The sequence below is a fragment of the Salvelinus sp. IW2-2015 genome, unplaced genomic scaffold, assembly GCF_002910315.2.
Source record: "Salvelinus sp. IW2-2015 unplaced genomic scaffold, ASM291031v2 Un_scaffold1627, whole genome shotgun sequence".
Taxonomy (NCBI): domain Eukaryota; kingdom Metazoa; phylum Chordata; class Actinopteri; order Salmoniformes; family Salmonidae; genus Salvelinus; species Salvelinus sp. IW2-2015.
Genome location: NW_019943045.1, coordinates 183,888 through 194,671, shown reverse-complemented (window position 1 = coordinate 194,671; position 10,784 = coordinate 183,888). Strand labels below are relative to the sequence as shown.

General features: G+C 41.2%; 1 non-coding gene across 1 annotated transcript; it reads left to right on the top strand.

The window, feature by feature from the left end:
• Window positions 1-4,764: 4,764 nt before the first annotated feature.
• Window positions 4,765-4,845, top strand: trnas-uga (transfer RNA serine (anticodon UGA)). The gene has a single exon. It is a non-coding gene; the product is annotated as a tRNA-Ser (tRNA).
• The last annotated feature ends 5,939 nt before the right edge of the window (window positions 4,846-10,784 follow it).

The window sequence follows — 10,784 nt, the reverse complement described above, 5'->3', positions numbered from 1 at the left end:
GTCAGAGCCGGTGTAGTAGGATTCAATCTTAATCCTGTATTGACGCTTTGCCTGTTTGATGGTTTGTCTGAGYGCATAGAAGGTTTCTTATAAGCATCCAGATTAGTGTCCCGCTCCTTGAAAGTGGCAGCTCTAGCCTTTAGCTCGGTGCAGATGTTGCCTGTAATCCATGGCTTCTGGTTGGGAAATGTACGTACGGTCACTGTGGGGACGACGTCGTCGATGCACTTATTGATGAAGCTGGTGACTGAGATGGTATACTCCTCAATGCCATTGGATGAATCCCGGAACATATTCCAGTCTMTGCTAGTGTAACAGTATAGCTTCCGTCCCTCTCCTCGCCCCAACCTGGGCTCAAACCAGGGACCCTCTGCACACAGTCACTCACGAAGCATCGTTACCCATCGCGCCACAAAAGCCGCGGCCCTTGCAGAGCAAGGGGAACAACTACTTCTAGGTCTCAGAGCGAGTGACGTCACCGATTGAAACACTATTAGCGCGCACCACCGCTAACTAGCTAGCCATTTCACATTCTGGGCCCAAACACTAAACGACACAACAGGGTCTCGATGCAGTGAAGTAGCCAAATACTCAGCATGTTGGCTGTCATATCAGGATCCTCAATTTCGTATTTGAGCTGACGTCTCGAGAGGGCTAATCACCCGGCAACCTTGAGGTTATATCGCTTTTTGATTTTAGCGTCTTGTAAGCAGGAATAAGGAGATAGAATTATGGTCATTTGAAAAATGGATGTTGAGGAGAGCTTTTGCATGTGTCTCTGTGTGTGGAACTGACAGTGAAGTCGGATGTTTCCAAAAGTCAACCTAGCCACAGAGCTCGTGTTGTAGTGTGTCAGCTCCTAATGTCCCTGTAGATTTGCCAAAACATATTCACACATAACTCCACAGGCTCCCCAGCTGTTTCACAAATGAACATCTAACTTACAAAGTACCACCACAGCTGTGTACCGGAACCTCATGCAGGAACGATTTACTTTTTTAGTGAGACACATTTAGTGACCTACAGTTGGAAGTCAGAAGAGTACATACACTTATGTGTTGGAGTCATTAGATACACAATTTCTTATCCTATCCACTACCCAATCTTATGTTAACACAGACTATATGATTTTGACAAGTTCCAGCTTCCTTAGGAACATCTACTTTGTGCATGACACAAGTAATTGTTCCAACAATTTTAAAAACAGATTATTTTCACTTATAATTCAATGTATCACAATCCCCAGTGCAGAAGTTTTACAAACACTAAGTTGACTTGCCTTTAAACAGCTTGGAAAATTCCGAATATGATGTCATGGCTTTAGAGGCTTCTGATAGGCTAATTGACATAGTTTGAGTCAATTGGAGGTTACCTGTGGATGTATTTCAAGGCCTACTTCAAACTCAGTGCTCTTTGCTGACATCATGGGAAATCCGATAAGAAACCACAGCAAAAGACTTGCACCCAGAAACATTGTAGACTTCCACAGGTTCCATCGAAGAAATTTTCAAACGCCTGAAGGTAAAGTTATAACCTGTACAAAAAATAGTAAGGCAGGGATAAACGACCTATGGGACCACACGTTCATCCAACGTCAGCGCGATCGGACCCTGATATACGTAGGAAGGAACGGGTTCTGTCCCCTCGTGATGAACTGGTACTTCGGTGCGAAAAGTGCAAATCATCCCAGTACACAGTCAAGGACCTTGTAGAGATGCATGGAGGAAACAGTTACAAAAGTATCTATATCCACAGTAAAACGAGTCCTATTATCGCATAACCTGATATGCCCACTCAGCAAGGAGAGCACCGCTCCAAAAACCCGCATAAAAAAGCCAGACTACGGTTTGCACTGCCATGGGGACAAAGATCGTACTTTTTGGAGAAATGTCCCTCTGGTCTAGATGAAACAAAAATAGAAACTGTTTGGCCATAATGACCATCGTTATGTTTGGAGGAAAAGAGAGGTTGCAGCCGAAAACACACATTCCCAACGTGAACGGAGGGGTTGCAGCATCATGTTGTGGGGGTGCTTTGCTGCAGGAGGGACTATGCATCTTACACACAATAGATGGCTCATGAGGGAGGAAATATGTGGTATAATTGAAGCAACTACCGCAAGTCAGGAAGTTACAAGCTTGGCCGCAATGGGTCTTCCAATGATGGACACATGAAATACCAAGCATACTTCCAAAGTTGTGGCAAAATGGCTTAAGGACAACAAAGTCAAAGTATTGGAGTGGCCATCCAAAGCGCTGACCCTCAATCCATAGAAAAATGTTGGGCAGAACTGAAAACGTGTGTGCGAGCAAGTAAGGCCTACAAACCTGACTCAGTTACACCAATCTGTCTTTAGAATGGGCCAAAATCACCCAACTATGTGGGAACGCTTGTGGAGGCTACCTGAAACATTTGACCACTTAAACATTTAAGGCAATGCTACCAATACTAATTGAGGTGGTTATGGGGTTAACAACCTGTATCCTTTACCACGGCATTTTGCAACAGCGGCCACTGGCGGATATTGTGATGACACGATAGAGGAAAGCTGAAAATAAACTCAATTTCTCTCGAAGTATGGATCTACTGGAACATTACACATCTAAATAAAGTGCGAGAATCCGTGGAACTACCGACTCTCCTGGCTAGACATGGCCAACTGGTGTTAATAACTAGGACTTAAATGTAAGGCAATTGTGAAAAACTGACAGTTCGGAACCAACTGTATTTGCACGAAAGGATGCTGGATGTAAAACTTCATGGGACCACGGTTCATATGAGGGCCTGGTTAAGGAGGGTGGTCTAATTGGATCGTTTATTGTTCTTACCCGTCTGGATTCACATTTGAATGACTCTGGTAGAAATCTTGGTTATAAAGAACGTATTGTAAGGGTTTACATCGCACTGCAATTAACGTTCCGAGGGGGAAGAAGGAGTTCCCCCGTATCGCGAGCAAAGGCTATTACCGAGCGTCACTTCCAGATGAGCATTTTCTTGTTTGCTTATGGCCTTGACAGCATCGGTTTGTGGTGTTGAATAGATGGCTACGAATAATATAGATGAGAACTCACTTGGTGGACAGTTTGGTCTATAGCTTATACCTCGAGACTTCCTTAATATTAGACATCGCGCACCAGCTGTTTTTGACAAATAGACACAAAAGCCCACCCCTCGTTTTATCAGACGTAGCTGCTCTGTCCTGCTGATGTAGAAAAACCCAGCCAGCTCTATATTATCCGTGTCGTCGTTCAGCCACGACTCGGTGAAACATTACAGTGCTATTGCTGATTTACAGTATGGGAAGGAGGAACAATGCTGGGGGAAAAGTTATCTTAATGAGTGAGTGAAGTCTAGTAACAAATGATAACTAGTCACTTAATTGAATCTGAGTCACTTGATATGGACAGTTGACAAATCACAGTTATGCAACACTGTTAGATTGAATGGCGCAAGCCACCTGCCTCCCAGTCCCTACTACCACTCACCACAATGTCTTTTATGATTTCCTAATAGTTTTTTAAATTGTTGTTTTTATTTAACCTTTATTTAACTAGGCAAGTCAGTTAAGAACAAATTCTTATTTACAATGACGGCCTACCCCGGCCAAACCCTAACAATGCTGGGCCAATTGTGCACCGCCCTATGGGACTCCCAATCACGGCCGGTTGTGATGCAGCCTGGAATCTAACCAGAGTCCGTAGTGACACCTCTAGCACTGAGATGCAGTACCTTAGACCGCTGCACCACTCGGGAACCAAATCTAGATCAAATTAGGTTTGGTTTCATAAAGAGGGGGGCTAAGAAAAATGTGTTTGCTTTAGGCTAGCCAGCATTGTAAACATCTTGGAAAAAGGCATTCATGGCCCCCTATTGCCTACATTGTGCTCTGCTTGGGCCCTGGTCAAAAGTATCCTACCCCATGGGTCCTAGTCAAAAGTAGTGCACTAAATAGTGAATAACATCACAGCCCACACTCTGGAGAGGAGACCACAGCAAAAATACACAAAACAACACTTATCAAATTAGATTTTAGTATTTTACCAAAGATAGGAAACCTTAATATCTGAAAAAATATTAAACTGTTTGATAATACCTTGTGTTGTGTTGTCAGGGGGTTAGTTGAAGTTCAACAACAATTACATTTTCAACTTTGTGGTTCAATCACAGAATCTTCGGTTCATGTCAATCAACACAAGACACTGATGAAAATGCATACTCACTAGTGCCACCTAACAAATGCACAGATGTTGCATCTGCGTGCGTGCATCCAAATATGAAGGATGGACACAACTACAATTAAGTATTTCTGTAGAGAAAGCTGAAGCTTGTTTCAAGAATGATGCACAAAGTATTGCTAATGTAGGCTATTCATCGATCAATCAAATCAAATGTATTGGTCACGAGCACATGGTTAGCAGATGTTTTTGCTAGTGTAGCGAAATCTTGTGCTTCTATTTCCGACAGTGCAGCAATATCTAACAAGTAATATCTAACAATTCCACAACAAATATCTGTACACACAGATCTAAGTAAAGGAATGAATAAAAATACATAAGCCCTGGTTTTGTAGGCTATTATGTGCCATCTCACGCTGTTGATACCAATGTGTATTATGTGCGCCCTCTACGTCCCAAATTGTAACAATTTACTACAATCAGTACAAACAAATCACTGTAGAAAGCAGAGCCAAAGCACATTGTATCAAATTAACGACGGGTATGGAAAACATTATTTGATCTCAGTTTCTACGAGATATGCACAGCAGCTGCGATGGCGAAGTGGTTAAGGCGTTGGACTTGAAATCAATGGGATCTTCCCGCGCAGGTTCGAACCCTGCTCGCAGCGAATGCCGGAATCTTTTCATAAAAGCCAGTGTATTTATTTCTGGTTTTTATACTGCACTTGAAAAACTTTAAGTTATTACTTTCCAGACTGCACTTGAAGAAACTTTCAAAGTTATTTACATTTTTCCAGATTGACTGACCTTCATGTATTAAAGTAATGCTGGACTGTTGTTTCTCTTTGCTTATTTGAGCTGTTCTTGCCATAATATGGACTTGGTCTTTTACCAAATAGGGCTATCTTCTGTATACCATCCCTACCTTGTTACAACACAATCTGATTGGCTCAAATGCATTAAAGAAGGAAAGAAATTTACAAACAAACAAATTAACATATTAACGAATGCACACATTATTTTGAAATGCATTCTAGTGACTACATCATGAAGCGTTGAGAATCAGAACGCCAAGAGTGTGCAAAGCTGTTATCAAGCACAGGGTGGCTACTTTGAAGAATCTCAAGATTAAGTATTAATAAGTATAGGTTTTAGAGTGTAGCGTTGAAGCACTTTTTTGGTGACTACATGATTCCATATGTGTTATTTCATAGTTTTGATGTCTTCACTATTATTCTACAATGTAGAAAATAGTACAAATAAAGAAAATCCCTTGAAAGAGTAGGTGTGTCCAAACTTCTGAATAATGTTTACATATTTTGCATTACTCATCTCATACAGTTGAAGTCGGAAGTTTACATACAGCTTAGCCAAATACATTTAAACTCAGTTTTTCACAATTCCTGACATTTAATCCTAGTAAAAATTCCCTGTTTACTATTTTTTTACTATTTCAATTGAACACAATCACAGTATGGTACTTAATTGTTTCCCAGAAATGATTTGATATTGTGATCAAAACAGCTGCAGTGGACCGAAATTACATAATTTTCTGAAGATGTTTTTTTACAGTTGTCTGCATGCCCGCCTCGAGATTTACAGAGAGGCGAAGCGAGAGGTTTTACTCCGCCCAACAGCTGTCCACAAAAATAAGTCCACAAAGTGAGGAATTTGTTGTATTGAGGTCAATGAGAGTGTCCAAATTGGTCAACAAAAAATGTCATTGCTAATTTACTAAGTGAGGCTTATTTGATCTAACGGAAATGTCATAACGGTTAGGTTGTTAGGAATGGACTGATATAAGAGAATATTGGCAACTTTGAAAAATATATATTGTTGTTGCCAAATAGATAGAGGACCCATCATGGGTATAACCSATTTTAGCATGGACATTGGCATTGAGGGCTTTGACCATTTTAAAGTAGTCAACRGGGTGGGGATTCCTATGAGTTGGGAACAATCAGCCAACGAATAACATGTAGATAAGATGTAWCGCCCCGTTTCATGTAATATCACTTTTGTTCCAGATGGGGGCAATGTAMTCAATGAAACTTTCAAACCTTGTAGTACTGCTGTGGTTGGATTCAACTATTATCTCTCTCTCGCTCTCTCTTTCTCACCCCGACAAGCACACACATACCCTGAAATCCTTTTTGAAAACCACCAACCATGCCTCATGCCACTGTGTGGCCGTTAATCAATTATTTCCCAATAAGAAACTCTCTCTTACTTTCCCCTGGAGGTCTCTTASTAATCCAGATCAGAGACCACAAGCCTAACCCCAACTTCCCCTTGCCTAACTCTAACCACTAACACTCACTGTAGACTACTGTAGCAAGAGTCATTCAGGAATTTCCACTATGTTCATACTTATAACATTTAGCAGACACTTTAAACCAGATGATGATGATGATGATCATCATCATCTTCATACTTATCATCCTCATCATCATGAACCATCAACACCATTCCTAATCTTATTTCACCCTGAATAGAATCAGATAAATAGCAGAATGTGTTGWATGAAGCTCAGAGAAATAGGGCTAGTGTGTTTGTTGTATTTGCATCTGAGAGACCAGGTGTGTTGAATTTASGCAATCACTGAGCTGATCAATTAGCATAGTTGGTCAGGTGTGGTGCCTAGCTGGATAAAAAATCTTGCAATGCTCTGTGTGATTTWAGGACAGACCTTGACCATTACGTTATTTACTGGTCCCATGTTCTGGGGGGAAAAAATATTATTTATGTGACACACATAAGACATCTATTATGGTGTTGTTCTGTTCCAACAGTTCTGATAACGATGACAGAATTGGTGTACTTTCTATTTTGCTGGGAAATTAATTTTTTATTTTACCACAATCTCATAAGCCTCATTATGTTGTCATATTTGTTGGTCCCACAGGCCCGTATGTTCTGGGGGGAAAAACATGATCTTAAATAACTATAACTGCAGCGAACTGTTTGTTTGTGATACACTCACATTGGTCATGTACCCAATTAATTTTGTTGTTGATGTTCTAAAGGATTTTGTAATTATGAAAGAATTGGGTTGCCTACTTTCCATATAAAATAACAGTAATACTATTCGTTTTGGGCATTCTTTAGAATAATTATATTGTGTACATACTTTTCGTCTTATGTCAGGACATGCATCTCTAATTTGTCATGTGCATGATGCTCTTCCCATTTCCTGTGTTAGTCGTCATGTTGACCCCAGAATGCCAAAGATATCATGACACACATGTCTATGTCTATGCTTCTATGTTTGTGTGTGTGGTGTGTGTTGTGTGTGTGTGTGTGTGTGTGTGTGTGTGGTGTGTGTGTGTGGTGTGTGTGTGGTGTGTGTGGTGTGTGTGTGTGTGTGTGTGTGTGTGTGTGGTGTGTGTGTGTGTGTGTGTGTGTGTGTGTGTGTGTGTGTGTGTGGTGCCAAATATGATACAATGCTATTTGGCACAGCCGCCCGGTTTTTCTCTGGCTATATATAGAGCAGATATTGACTATAAAATTAACGAAATTAGCATCTTGGGAACCATTATTCATCGAACGTGTAGCCATGGGTAAAGGCATTAATCGTCGCCAGACTCGTTCTACCTGAATGACCTTGGCCGGTTTCCACTACAGAACAAATTATATTTTTCATTTCATTTTCTTTTTCTCTAATTTCTCTCTAGTCTCTCTCTCATCTCTCTCTCTCTATATATACTATATATTATATTCTGTTTGTCCTTTCTCTCACTCTCTCCAAGACTTCTCTCTTTTACAAATACCTAGCCCACAGATTTATTTACATTTTAGTCATTAGCACCGCTCTACCAAGGAGCGACTTACATAGAGCAATACATTTAAAGGGACATTTTTATATTTATTTATTTATTTATTTTTACAGGTACATTTTTTACATACATAAGATATCCCTACGGCCAAGAAGCAGAGCGTCTTATCCAGAAGCGACTTTTACAATTTATACTGAGTTTACGACTCTTATGTATGTGTCAGCCTCCTAACGTCCCTGAGATCAGGGGTGTCAAAGTCAATGAGACGGAGCCAAATAAAAAATTCACTACAAGCCGAAGGGCCGGACTGTTCGAATGTTTCAATGAAATTTTTTAAATGAACGCAATCAGTCTAGTGATCCTAATGAACCTACTGAAACCTAACAATATATCCAATATATCAGATAAATAAAGCAATATTTTCTTATGCTCTAGTCAGTAACTTTAATTTCAAGCAGACAAAAACAACACCTTTCCTTTATATAAAAATCCCCTACATGAACATTAATGAAAGAAGGCTCGTTCAACCCAAACGAGTTTTTCCAAGGCAGCTCCATCTCCATTTACACATCTTGACACCTCTTCATACAATCATGCCCCGTAGTGTGCCATGCATTAGACGCATAAAAGCCAAAAACTCCTCTGTCCGCTTAGGCCTGGAGTCCACTCGCGGGATGAAAATTGACAACTGGGCAATGTCACGAATGTCGAGGTGCTGCTCATCCACAGCCAAGAATATGCAATGAAATTTTTCCCTTTTTCATAAGCTGCTCTTTTACGATGATGGAACAACTGGTCCTCCTCTCACTCCAATCGTAATGTTTCTCGCTCAGACCCATAAAAAGAGTGCCTGTTTCTGGGCAAACTTCTCACAAACAATAGATCATGAGGACGAGTTTTTGAGAATACCCCTCCTTAAATAGGCCGGCCTGAATTAGGCGATCTTCGGCCAAAATAAAACTCGGCGCTTGACAGCAGCCTGCCTTGTGATTCTGCTTTTAACAGAGCCTGGTTCAGATTTGAGCCTAAGAATCGTTTAAATTCCTCTGCCTTTTGTACACTTTTTCCGATGGGTCCAATATTCTTGTTTTTGTCGCGTAAGTTTCGTTCATATGTCTCTCAGATTATATCGGCTCTTCAGACCGCCACAACTTTCCTCCAAAGAAGACACACAGGTTTCTCCACTACCTCCGTGAACATATACTCACGACTCCCACCTTGTTGAAAACCCGCCGGTCTCCATGTCCAACCTTCCCGTTTTGGCCATTTTTGAGGTATCTGAAGTTAAGTTGACTGTGATGCTCGACGACTGCTGTGACAATAAATATTAAAAGAAGCCAGCCTACATGCTCGGTGCGCACCGATTGCATGTGGAAATTCAGTCTGTGGCGTGATAAAAGATGCTCGCGGGCTGCGGCTCCTCGGATCTGCGGGCCGTTCTTAATAAAAAATCAAAATCATCCCCAGGGGCCGTAAAAAACCTTCTCGCGGCCGGATGTGCCGCGGCCTGACTCTGACAATATGTGCTTGTAGATGTCTTTACCATTCACTACTACAGGCTCCCCAGCTGTTCAATGAAATCTAACTTACAAAGTGACCACCACAGCTGTACCCTATGAAGACATGATTTACTTGCTACTGTGACCTACAGTTGAAGTCGGAAGTTTACATACACTTAGGTTGGAGTCATTAAAACTTGTTTTTCAACCACTCCACAAATTTCTTCTAAGTCGGTTAGGACATCTACTTTGTGCAGACACAAGTAATTTTTCCAACAATTGTTTACAGACAGATTATTTCACTTATAATTCAATGTATCACAATTCCAGTGGGTCAGAAGTTTACATACACTAAGTTGACTGTGCCTTTAAACAGCTTGGAAATTCCAGAAAATGATTCATGGCTTTAGAGGCTCTGATAGGTTAATTGACATAGTTTGAGTCAATTGGATGTGTACCTGTGGATGTATTTCAAGGCCTACCTTCAAACTCAGTGCCTTTTTGCTTGACATCATGGGAAAATTCAAAGAAATAAGCCAAGACCTCAGAAAAAACATGTAGACCTCCACAAGTCTGGTTCATCCTTGGGAGAAATTTCCAACGCCTGAGGTAACACATTCATCTGTACAAACAATAGTACGCAAGTATAACAACCATGGGACCACCTGCCATCATACATCCGCTCAGGAAGGAGACGCGTTCTGTTTCCAAGAGATGAACGTACTTGGTGCGAATGTGCAAATCAATCCCAGACAACACAGCAAAGAACCTTGTGAAGATGCTGGAGGAAACAGGTACAAAAGTAATCTTTATCCACAGTAAAAGAGTCCTTATATCAACATAACCTGAAAGGCAGCTCAGCACGAAGAAGCACACGCTCCAAAACCGCATAAAAAACAACAACAGTTTTGCAACTGCACATGGGGACAAAGATCATACTTTTTGGAGAAATGTCCTCTGGTCTGATGAAACAAAAAATAAGAAACTGTTTGGCCATAATGACCATCGTTATGTTTGGAGGAAAAGGTGGAGGCTGCAAGCCGGAGAACACCATCCCAACCGTGAAGCACGAGGGGTGCATGCAAGCGTCATGTTGTGGGGGTGCTTGCTGCAGGAGGGACATAGGTGAGCTTACACAAATAGATGCATCATGAGGGGAATTATGTGGATATATTGAAGCAACACTTCAAGAACATCAGTCAGAAGTTGAAGCTTGGTCGCAAAGGGTCTTCCCAAATGGACAATGATACCACAAGCTAATTCCAAAGTTGGGCACAAATGGCTTAAGGACACGACAAAAGTCAAAGTATGAGTGGCCACACAAAGCCCCTG